The 11014-nt window shown below is 49.2% G+C and overlaps 1 pseudogene; it reads right to left on the reverse strand.

Annotated features, from left to right (window-relative positions):
- Positions 1–3176: 3176 nt before the first annotated feature.
- Positions 3177–6267, reverse strand: LOC108314086 (annotated as a pseudogene).
- Positions 6268–11014: the final 4747 nt, after the last annotated feature.

Consider the following 11014-nt stretch of genomic DNA (forward strand, 5'->3'; position numbering starts at 1 on the left):
AGATGCTGAGTCTGGGCCCCTGCTGGGCTTGGGAAGATTCTGTCTCCTTGGTAGGCTCTGAAGTTATGGTAATCTCCACATCCGCAGGTTTCATGGTACTATTAGGCAAGTTAAAATGAGCTTGATCCTCATCTGGATGTTGAACTGTCAGCTGATGATTCAGTGGAGCTTGAGGGAGACTTTCCAGAGAGGACTCTGGAGGCTGAGCTGGGGCCTCCTGCTGGGTCAGAGAAGATTCTGCCCCAGTAGGAAACTCAGAAGGCTGAGCTCGCTGCTCCTGCTCCCTAGGGAACCTTCAGCCTCCACTGGAGCTCTGTTGGGGTCTGCTCTTGGATTGCAGAACGTTCCATCTCTTTGGCAGGCTGGGCTGGGGTCTCCTCCTGGGTCTGAGAAGGTTCATGCTCCCCGGAAGATTTAGAAGGCTGAGCAGGGTAGGGGATGTCCCATCCGAGTGAGTGACAAGGTCCTAGGGCTTTACTTACTAGCAGAATCGCGTGAAGAGACTCCTGCCAGTGCAGGAGGTAGGGAGCTCGATCCCCAAGGAAAAGAGCGACTAGACAGCAGCTGCAAGACAGAACTGGAGTGTGCACGGTCCCTAGAGGCCAGTTTCTGGTCAGCGCTGCTCTTCTGGAAGACATGGTGGAGGCAGAGCTCTGGGCAATCCCCAGGTGAGGGCAGCGGCTCTGCCTGGGATTCCATCGCAGTAGAACCAAGCAGATAAGGGGTGGGGAAGAAAGGATGTTGCCCGCACTGCTCCCTGATAGCACCCCGATCGGCCACATTTGCAGGAGCAGCAGCAGAAGAAGACACAGCGCCGGTCCAGGAGGCGGCTCGAGCTGTTAGTAAAGTTGCCCGACAGCTTTTTCTCCGTAGTATGCAAGTTGACAAAACAGCCAGAGAACAGGGCTCCCCATTACAATCTTTTCAAGATTTTTTCCCTTGATAACTGGATCTGATTTGTGCGAAAACATGCCTTGCACTTGTACCTGGAGGAACTGGAGACAGTGGATTCTACGTTTAGCAGTGGTCCTCTACCTGGTGTCCATAGTGGTTGCGGTTCCCCTATGCATCTGGGAATTACAGAAACTGGAGGTTGGAATACACACCAAGGCTTGGTTTATTGCTGGGATCTTTTCGCTGTTGACTATACCTATGTCGCTGTGGGTGATATTGCAACACTTAACTGCATTATACACAACCTGAACTACAAAAACCAATAATGAGGATTCTTTGAATGGTACCCATTTACAGTTTAGATAGTTGGATAGCGTTGAAATATCCCAGCATTGCAATATATGCAGATACCTGCAGAGAATGCTATGAAGCTTATGTAATTTACAACTTTATGGGATTCCTTACCAATTATCTAACTAATCGGTATCCAAATCTGGTATTAATCCTTGAAGCCAAAGATCAGCAGAAACATTTCCCTCCTTTATGTTGCTGTCCACCATGGGCTATGGGAGAAGTATTGCTGTTTAGGTGCAAACTAGGTGTATTGCAGTACACAGCTGTCAGACCTTTCACCACCATCATTGCTTTAATCTGTGAGCTGCTTCGTAATATGATGAAGGGAACTTTAGCTTTTCAAATGCTTGGACTTACTTGGTTATAATAAACAACATGTCACAGTTGTTTGCCATGTATTGTCTCCTGCTATTTTATAAAGTACTAAAGGAAGAACTGAACCCAATCCAACCTGTTGGCAAATTTCTTTGTGTAAAGCTGGTGGGTTTTGTTTCTTTTTGGCAAGCAGTGGTTATTGCTTTGTTGGTAAAAGTTGGCTCATGAAAAGCATACGTGGGAATGGCAAACTGTAGAAGCTGTGACCACAGGACTCCAGGACTTTATCATCTGTATTGAGATGTTCCTCGCTGCCATTGCTCATCAATACACATTCTTGTATAAACCATATGTCCAAGAAGCAGAAGAGGGCTCATGCTTTGATTCCTTTCTTGCCATGTGGGATGTCTCAGATATTACAGATGATATTACTGAGCAAGTAAGGCAGGTTGGCTAGACAGTCAGGGGACATCCCAGGAAAAAATTGTTTCCTGAGGATCAAGATCAAAATGAACATACAAGCTTATTATCATCATCATCATCACAAGATGCAATTTCCATTGCTTCTTCTATGCCACCTTCATCCATGGGTCACTACCAAGGGTTTGGACACACTGTGACTCCCCAGACTACACCTACTACAGCTAAGATATCTGATGAAATACTTAGTGATACTATAGGAGAGAAAAAAGAATCTTCAGAAAAATCTGTGGATTCCTGAACAGTATGGAAAAGCAAACTGTGCAACTACTATATTATATCATTACCTGGTATCCCATGGATTTTGTGCTTGGGACAAACCATAAAAGATGAAAAATGTCAACACAAAAATAGCTGAAACCCAGATGCAACTACTGGATTTATATATGTAAGTTATGTATATCAAAAATAATTGGTCTAAATTTTCTATACTTATATGTGATTTCTCTTTTTTTTTTTTTTGAGACGGAGTTTCACTCTTGTTACCCAGGCTGGAGTGCAATGGCGCGATCTCAGCTCACCGCAACCTCCGCCTCCTGGGTTTAGGCAATTCTCCTGCCTCAGCCTCCTGAGTAGCGGGGATTACAGGCACGTGCCACCATGCCCAGCTAATTTTTTTTTTTTTTTGTATTTTTAGTAGAGACGGGGTTTCACCATGTTGACCAGGATGGTCTCGATCTCTTGACCTCGTGATCCACCCGCCTCGGCCTCCCAAAGTGCTGGGATTACAGGCGTGAGCCACCGCACCCGGCCTAGATGTGATTTCTTAACATTCGAGTATCACATACTCAAATGGTAGACAATGACCCCAACTAAATCTTCCTGTTACACTGCTTTATCAAGAGGATGGACTTTAAAAAAAAAAAAAAAATCAGTACTTCCTACCACTGCTGCATGAATATAATGCTCTGGAATTAATAGAAAGCATAATGCAGAAATACAAATTAGTGGAACTTAAATCATAATTATGCACCATATAAGCTTACCTAACAAACAATTATATCTCTATTTCTCAAATGAATGTCTTTCAATAAATAAGAATTTATCATTAAAAAAAAAAAAAAAAAAGAAGGCTGAGCTGGCTGCTCCTGCTCAGGCTCCGCAGAAGGACTTGGAGGTTCAGTTGGGGCCTCCTATCTTGTTGCAGAAGATTCCACCTCTGCTAGAGGCTGAGTCGGGGCCTCCTGCTGGGCTTGGGAAGATTCTGTCTCTTTGGCAGGCTCTGAAGTTGAGGTAATCTCCACATCTGTAGGTTGAATTGTAATGTTGGGCAAGTTATAATGAGCTTGATCCTCATCTGGAGGTTGAACTGTCAGCTCATGATTCGGTGGAGCTTGAGCTAGACTTTTCATAGAGGATTCTGGAGGCTGAGCTGGGGACTCCTGCTGGGTCAGAGAAGGTTCAGCTCCCACAGGAAACTCAGAAGGCTCAGCTGGCTGTTCCTGCTGACTGGGGAAACATTCAGCCTCCACTGGAGGACCTGGGGGCTCAGTTGGAGTCTGCTCTTGGATTGCAGAAAGTTCCATCTCTTTGGCAGGCTGAGCTGGGGTCTCCTCCTGGGTCAGAGAAGGTTCAAGCTCCCCAGAAGACTCAGAAGACTGAGCTGGCTGCTCCTGCTCACTGGGGGAAAGTTCAGCCTCCATAGGAGGACCTAGAAGTTCAGTTGGGGCCTCCTCTTTGGTTGTAGAAGGTTCTCCCTCCTCTAGATACTGACTCAGGCCCCCCTGCTGGGCTTAGGAAGATTATTACAGCAAGTTATAATGAGCTTGTTCCCCATCTGGAGGTTGAACTGTCAGCTCATGATTCGGTGGAGCTTGAGCTAGACTTTCCATAGAGGACTCTAGAGGCTGAGCTGGGGCCTCCTGCTGGGTCAGAGAAGGTTTAGCCCCCGCAGGAAACTCAGAAGGCTGAGCTGGCCGCTCCTGCTCACTCGGGGAATGTTCAGGCTCCATAGGAGGACCTAGAGGCTCAGTTGGGGTCCCCTCTTGGATTGCAGAAGGTTCCATCTCTTTGGGAGGCTGAGTTGGTGTCTCCTCCTAAGTCTGAGAAGGTTCAAGCTCCCCAGAAGATTCAGAAGACTGAGCCGGCTAATCCTTTTCACTGGGGTAAAGTTCTGACTCCATAGAAGGACCTAGAGGTTCAGTGGGGGCCTCCTGTTGGGTTGTAGAAAGTTCCACCTCCTCTAGAGGCTGAGTCAGGGGCTCCTGCTGGGCTTGGAAAGATTCTGTCTCCTTGGTAGGCTCTGAAGTTATGGTAATCTCCACATCTGTAGGTTTAATTGTAATGTTGGGCAAGTTATAATGAGCTTGATCCCCATCTGGAGGTTGAACCGTCAGCTCATGATTCGGTGGAGCTTGAGCTAGACTTTCCAGAGGACTCTGGAGGCTGAGCTGGGGCCTCCTGCTGTATCAGAGAAGGTTCTGCCCTCGCAGGAAACTAAGAAGGCTGAGCTGGCTGCTCCTATTCACTGGGAAATGTTCAGCCTCCACAGGAGGACCTTAAGGCTCAGTTGGAGTCTCCTCTTGGATTGTAGAATGTTCCATCTCTTTGGGAGGCCGAGCTGGGGTCTCCTCCTGTGTCTGAGAAGGTTCAAACTCCCCAGAAGATTCAGATGACTTAGCTGGCTGCTCCTGCTCACTGGGGGAAAGTTCCAGCTCCGAAGGAGGACCTGGAGGCTCTGTTGGGGTCTCCTCTTGGATTGCAGAAGGTTCCATTTCTTTGGGAGGCTGAGCTCGGGTCTCCTCCTGGGTCTGAGAAGGTTCAGGCTCCCCAGAAGATTCAGAAGACTTAGCTGGCTGCCCCTGCTCACTGGGGGAAACTTCAGGCTCCATAGGAGGACCTGGAGATTCAGTTGGGGCCTCCTGTTGGGTTGCAGAAGCATCCACCACCTCTAGATGCTGAGTCGGGGCCTCCTGCTGGATCAGAGAAGGTTTAGTCCCTGCAGGAAACTCAGAAGGCTGAGGTGGCTGCTCCTGCTCACTGGGAAAAGCTCAGTCTCCATAAGAGGACCTGGAGGCTCATTTGGCGGCTCAGCTGAGGTCTCTTGCTGGGATGCAGAAGGTTTCCTCTCCTCAGGGCACTCTGGTGTCTGAGCTCGGGCCTCTAATTGGGTTGAGGAAGAGTTCACCTCCTCGGGGTGCTCTGGAGGCTGAGCTGTGGCCTGTTCCTGGCTTGATGTAAGTTCCTTACCTGGCTCTGGAGTTCTTGTAAGCTCCACATCCACAGGCTTGACTGTGACATTGGGCCAGTGTGAGTGCTGAGCTTCACACCAACTTTTAAAGGGAACATCTACCTTGTGCTGTATCGATGGGTGAGCTACGATCGCTTCAGGGGCAGGTAACTGCTGTACAGGGGACTCCTGCTCTGTTGAAGAAGAGTGGAGCCCCTCAAGGGACTGTGAAGGCAGAGCTGGAGCCTTCTGCTGGGTTGAAGAAGGTTCTGCCTCCTCAGGGAGCTGTGGAAACTGCGCTGGGGCTTCTTGCTGTAGGGAAGAGGACTGGATGTCTTCAAGGGTCTCTGCATTTTGAGTTTTGGGCTCTAGATGGAATTGAGAAAGTGTCGACCTGGAGCTCCCACAACCTTAGCAAGCCTCCAATGCTGAGCTAGTTCTTTCTTCAGGTTCTTGGGAGAAACTATAAAGTCAGTTGCTTTTGAATCCTTACTGTTTAGAGGTGGAATCCTTTCATCTGCCTGATGATCCGCAGCCTGATCTAGATCTGTAGTCTGAATCTTTCTTTTGAGGCGAGGAGGCTGAACTAGGGTCTGGTTCTCATCCCAGTCCAGCATTGGACCCACCTCTGGGAGCCTTTCTTGCCGAGTCAGCTTGTCATTCAGATCTCGGTGTGCAGACCAGAAGGGCTCTGGCCCTGGGGACAGCTCTCCAGCAGAATCCATGTCCAGGAATGGAACCAAATTCTCAGTCGATTCCTGGGGCAGGGCTGACTTCTGGGAAGAAGCAGAGGACCCCAACTAATCAAAGCCCCCGGGGCGTGCCAGGGAAGTAAGCACATAGGGAGATTCCTATGGGAGATTGGAGCAGGAAGACCAGGGCTCAGTCGGCCCCAGGGGGTTACAGGTCAGCTGGAGCGGGTCCTTGACACACTCCAGAGGCTGAGCCTCCTGGACTAGTAGCCACAATAGTTGCCACGTGAGGAGGGGCCATGGGGCCCAGAGACGCAGCCGGGACAAGGCAAGCGCTGGCGCCGCGCATTGAGCGGGAGCCATACTGGCAGCCCCTAGAGGCTGGCGTCTCTGACAAGCACGCGCCCCGCCCCTTCCTTTATGACACCTTTATTTACGCTACCTTTATCAGGATCGGATCCAGATCTGCTCCATGTCATCAGGGCGATCTTATGTCACAATCCCGCCCAAGTCCCCCTTCCCACCCCGCCCCGCCGGAACACCCCTCCCCTCTCCTTAGCTAGGAAGGATTTGGGCCACAGACCCGGGTGGGTCCCAGAACTCCAGGAGCCTGGTAGGGTGGGGTGGGGTGGGTGTCCCTCGGCTCCCAAGGATCCCTTAAAAGGGCGAAGGAGAAAGCGCCGAAGGAGTCCGGCTTGATTACTCCGCCCACCCCTCTTGGCTTTCCTCGTTAGCCTGCTTCCATATTGAGAAAAGGAACAGGAGGACTTTAGAGAGACTCCCAGAAAGCAGGATACCAGCCCCAGAAGGCCTCGGAGTCAGGGGCAGCTTTTAAGGACTAGGAGGGTGGATATCTGGATTCTAGACTTTCTAGAAAATTTGCGAAAAAGAGGAAATGTCTTTGTGAAAGGATTCGGACCCTATTTTAGGCCTGGGTGAGGGAGACCTGGTCCATTGCCCTGTCTAAGGAATAAAGAAGTAACTGGCTAGCCTTCCTCAGAGTCCCATCCCAAGAAGTAAATAAAGGGTTAAACCCACTGGCCCGCCTTCACCCAGCCTCCGGCTCCACCCAAGACCTGCGAGTAAAAGTTACTGAGCCTCCAAATACCGGAAGCTCTGGGCAGTGCACCGAGCTTTTGGGGACAGCTACACTTCTTCCCTGACCTCGGCGTTCCGCCACCCCGTCCAGTTGCCCCCAACAAATTGCGATTACCCCCTTCCTTACTAATTGGATTCCTAAGATCGTAAGTGAACTGCATCTTTGGCCCAGCGCCGTGGCTCACTTCTGTAATCCCACCACATGGGGAATCCGAGGCGGGAGCATCGATTGAGCCTGGGAGTTCGAGACTAGTGTGAGCAACAAAAAATAAAATAAAATAAAATTAGCTGGGCGTGGTAGCGCGCCTGTAGTCCCAGCTGCTTGGGAAGCTGAGGTAGAAGGATCCCTTAAACCCAGGAGGTCGAGGCTGCAGTGAGCCAAGATTGCAACACTGCACTCCATCCTGGGCAAGAGAGTGAGACCCTGTCTCAAAAGAAACAAAAAGAGAAGAAATGAATTACATCCCGGAAACTTGCTTGGATATCTCGGAAATGGGAATCTATCCCGGAAGCAGGGGACTGGACCCTGGTTCCAAGACTCAGCTCTCCCCTGAGCTCCAAAGGTATAAGTTTGGATATAGGGAAAAGCCACAGAGGCAGCCAAACTGCTGAAAACCACATTGTTTAGGTGCCACAGGCTTTTACTGAGAGGAGAAAGTCAGCGACCCCAGATAGCTTTGATAGGAATTGCAAGCTTTGGTCTCTAACCAAAGAGGGTTCCTGCAGCTCTCTTCTCTGCCTGCAAGCCAGTAAATCCTTCTAATGGAATTCAGGAAAAGAGTTCCCCTTTCCTTTACAAAGGCTACCCTCCACTCTCACCTGTCTGCCTCTGGGCTGGGAATCACTCAGCTATTTGTATTTGGGAAGAGAAGTGATCTTGAATCTCTAAAAATATTAATTACTTCTCAACCAGGCAGTTATTAGCTCTATGGCAACCCACAGCAACCTTCCATTCCATTTAGGATCCTCAAGACGGGCTGGGATCTCAGATTCTAGCCCACCTGGGGAGGTGGAACCCAACTCATTATTCTTAGCCGCTGTCCCGCTGCATTAGTCATTCAACAAGTATCTCTCTGATAAGGGCCTTGCAGAACGCCAGCCTCTCACATCTGTTCAGAACCTTACAATTGACAAATTGTTTCATTCTCACAACAACCCTGTGCAGTTACACAATGAGAAGAAATATTTCTTGATGTAGAATAGGATGCTCCTGTTCCATGCCAGGCAAGGTACCACTTTCTGTGATACTGTGATAGATAAGGGCCCTGACTTCCTAGAGTTCACAGTCTGGGGCTGAAGTCAGGAAGGGTTGTATTACATAGACACAAACAGCACTTCCTGGTAGCACAGTTGAATGCCATGATAAAGATGCAGTGTGTCCTAAGCCGTTTCCCCAAAAGAATGGGGGTGCTAATGGTTGGGAATGGAGTAGCTGGGAAGGGAAGCAGGTTTGAGGGTCCGCAATGCATCTCTTAGCAGTTAAGGGCTGCCCTCCTGCCCCAAGAGGGGAATAAGTCCTCCTCTGGGGTTTGTAGTTAGCTCCACCTTCCCTCCTGCCTCAGCCTCAGAGGTCATAAGGGTGCAGGTGGTATCTCTCCTTCCCCCTAAACAAGATTTTCCTGTGGTAGTGTTCAGCCCAGAGCTTTGGGAGTCAAGGCGCAGAGAGAAATAAAGAGTGTTGTAAATGCCCAGCAGATAGGCTTTGCACTGAGTGATGTTGCACTTCCTATAATGACCAGCAGGGGCCACCAACAGCCAATCCCAGTCCATCTACACCCACCCTCTGGGGTGCTTCCCCTCCACACCTGCAACTCACCAAAGCCTAGTTCTGAAAACCTTTTCTAGGGACTACTCAGTTTAAAAAAAAAAAAAAAAATCGAGACCAGTTTGACCAATATGGTGAAACCCCATCTTAAAAAATAATAATAAATAAAAATAATAATAATAACAATAAAAAAGAAGGGTCAGGTGCCATGGCTTACGCCTGTAATCCCAACACTTTGGGAGGCGGAGGCAGGCAGATTGCTTGAGGTCAGGAGTTCGAGACCAGCTTGGCCAACATGATGAAACCCCGTCTCTACTAAAAATACAAAAATTAGCCGGATGTGGTGGCACGTGCCTGTAATCCCAGTTACTCGGCAGGCTGAGGCTGGAGAATCACTTGAACCCGGGAGTCAGACATTGCAGTAAGCTGAGACTGGGCCACTGCACTCTAACCTGGGCAACAGAGTGAGATTCTATCTCAAAAAAAAAAGAAAAATGTAGAGCCCTCAATGGACTATATAAAATTATATAAACATTTGCCTATAAACTATATTTGTGTTATTCAACTTATTAGTATGCATATTAGAAATCACACACACATAGGGATTAATTTTTTTATTTATTTATAAATAAATATATTTTGAGACAGGCTCTTACTCTGTTGCCCAGGCTGGAGTGCAGTAGTACAATCACGGCTTACTGCAGCCTGGACCTCCCAGGCTCAAGTGATCCTCCTGCCTCAGCCTCCAGAGTAGCTGGGACCATAGATGCATGCCACCACACCTGGCTAATTTTTATAAATGTTTTGGTAGAGATAGGGTCTTGCCATGTTGCCCAAGATGGTCTTGAACTCTTGGGCTCAAGTGATCCACTTGCCTCGGCCTCTCAAAGTGCTGCGATTACAGGTGTGAGCCACTGCACCAGGCCACGATTGATTTTTTTTTTTTTTTTTAAGATGGAGTCTCACTCTGTCACCAGGCTGGAGTGCAGCGGTACGATCGGCTCACTGCAACCTCTGCCTCCCCAGTTCAGGCAATTCTCCTGCCTCAGTCTACCGAGGAACTGGAACTACAGGTGCATGCTACCATGCCCGACTAATTTTTTTGCATTTTTAGTAGAGATGCAGTTTCACCATGTTAGCCAGGTCTTGATCTCCTGACTTCGTGATCCACCCGCCTCAGCCTCCCAAAGTGCTGGGATTACAGGTGTGAGCCACTGTGCCCAGCCCAGGATTAATTTTTTTTTCTCAGCACTTATGTACAAGATAATTTTAAAAACTATAAATAGAAATACCAATTTTGTCTTCCCATACTCAAAAGAACCATCTTGCACACCTAGGTACATTCCCACTTTGGAAACCACTGTTCTAACGGAAAAGCTGTGTCGCCTCCCTAGGCTGCACCTTAAGAGGGCATCCAGACAGGAATGGATCCAGACAGCTTTGCTTTCCCACCAGAACTAAACCAAGGCCTCTGTGCCTCTTGCTTGCCACACAACCTCAAGACAGAGATTGAAGCCCCCTCCACCACACCCACTACCACCAGCCAGCCACACACCAGCCTGGCCTGCACTCATGTCAGACTGCCTTTCTGGAGGGCAGAGACCCAACACCTCTCCTGGGAGCACCATCTGTTCCACTGCCTGGCCCAACAATTGCACTTTGCCTTGCCTCCTGATTTTATTCTGCCCACCTCCCCGTTGGGGTGGGAAATTCTGAGAACCATACAATTTTGTGTTGAAATCCTGGCTCAGCCACTTCATGTGTATGTCTTAGGCCAGTTAAATAACCTTGCCAAGCCCCAATTGCCTTATCTGTACAACGGGGATAATAACTTTGGGAGAGGATGGAGGTAGAGTGACTGCCACTTGCCAGGCACATAGGTGTTCCATAAATGCAGTTCCCTTCTGGGAGTAGGTCTAGGCAGGCTCTAGCCAGGTGCCAGCGGCTGTGGGTGGTTAGTCCTTATCTCTGGCTGTCTGATGTGTCCTGGCTGACCTCAGGTTCTCCTGGGGAAGGCAGGGTCCACCCCAGGGCTTCTGGAGCCACAGGTATCTGTTACAGATAGCATATCCTCTTCTCGCTGCCCACACACTCTTTACTGGCACCTTGCCCACATCCATCTGTGCCACCCACTTATCCTCCTCTCCCTCCACGGCCTCCACTGAAGTGCCAAGGGCTTTGATATGGGCACCATGTAAGGGGCCAGGAACTGGTGGCCCATCGCCAAAGTGGGGAAGAGCTTGCAAA

Source organism: Cebus imitator, unplaced genomic scaffold (genome assembly GCF_001604975.1).
Source record: "Cebus imitator isolate Cc_AM_T3 unplaced genomic scaffold, Cebus_imitator-1.0 Scaffold148, whole genome shotgun sequence".
NCBI lineage: Eukaryota > Metazoa > Chordata > Mammalia > Primates > Cebidae > Cebus > Cebus imitator.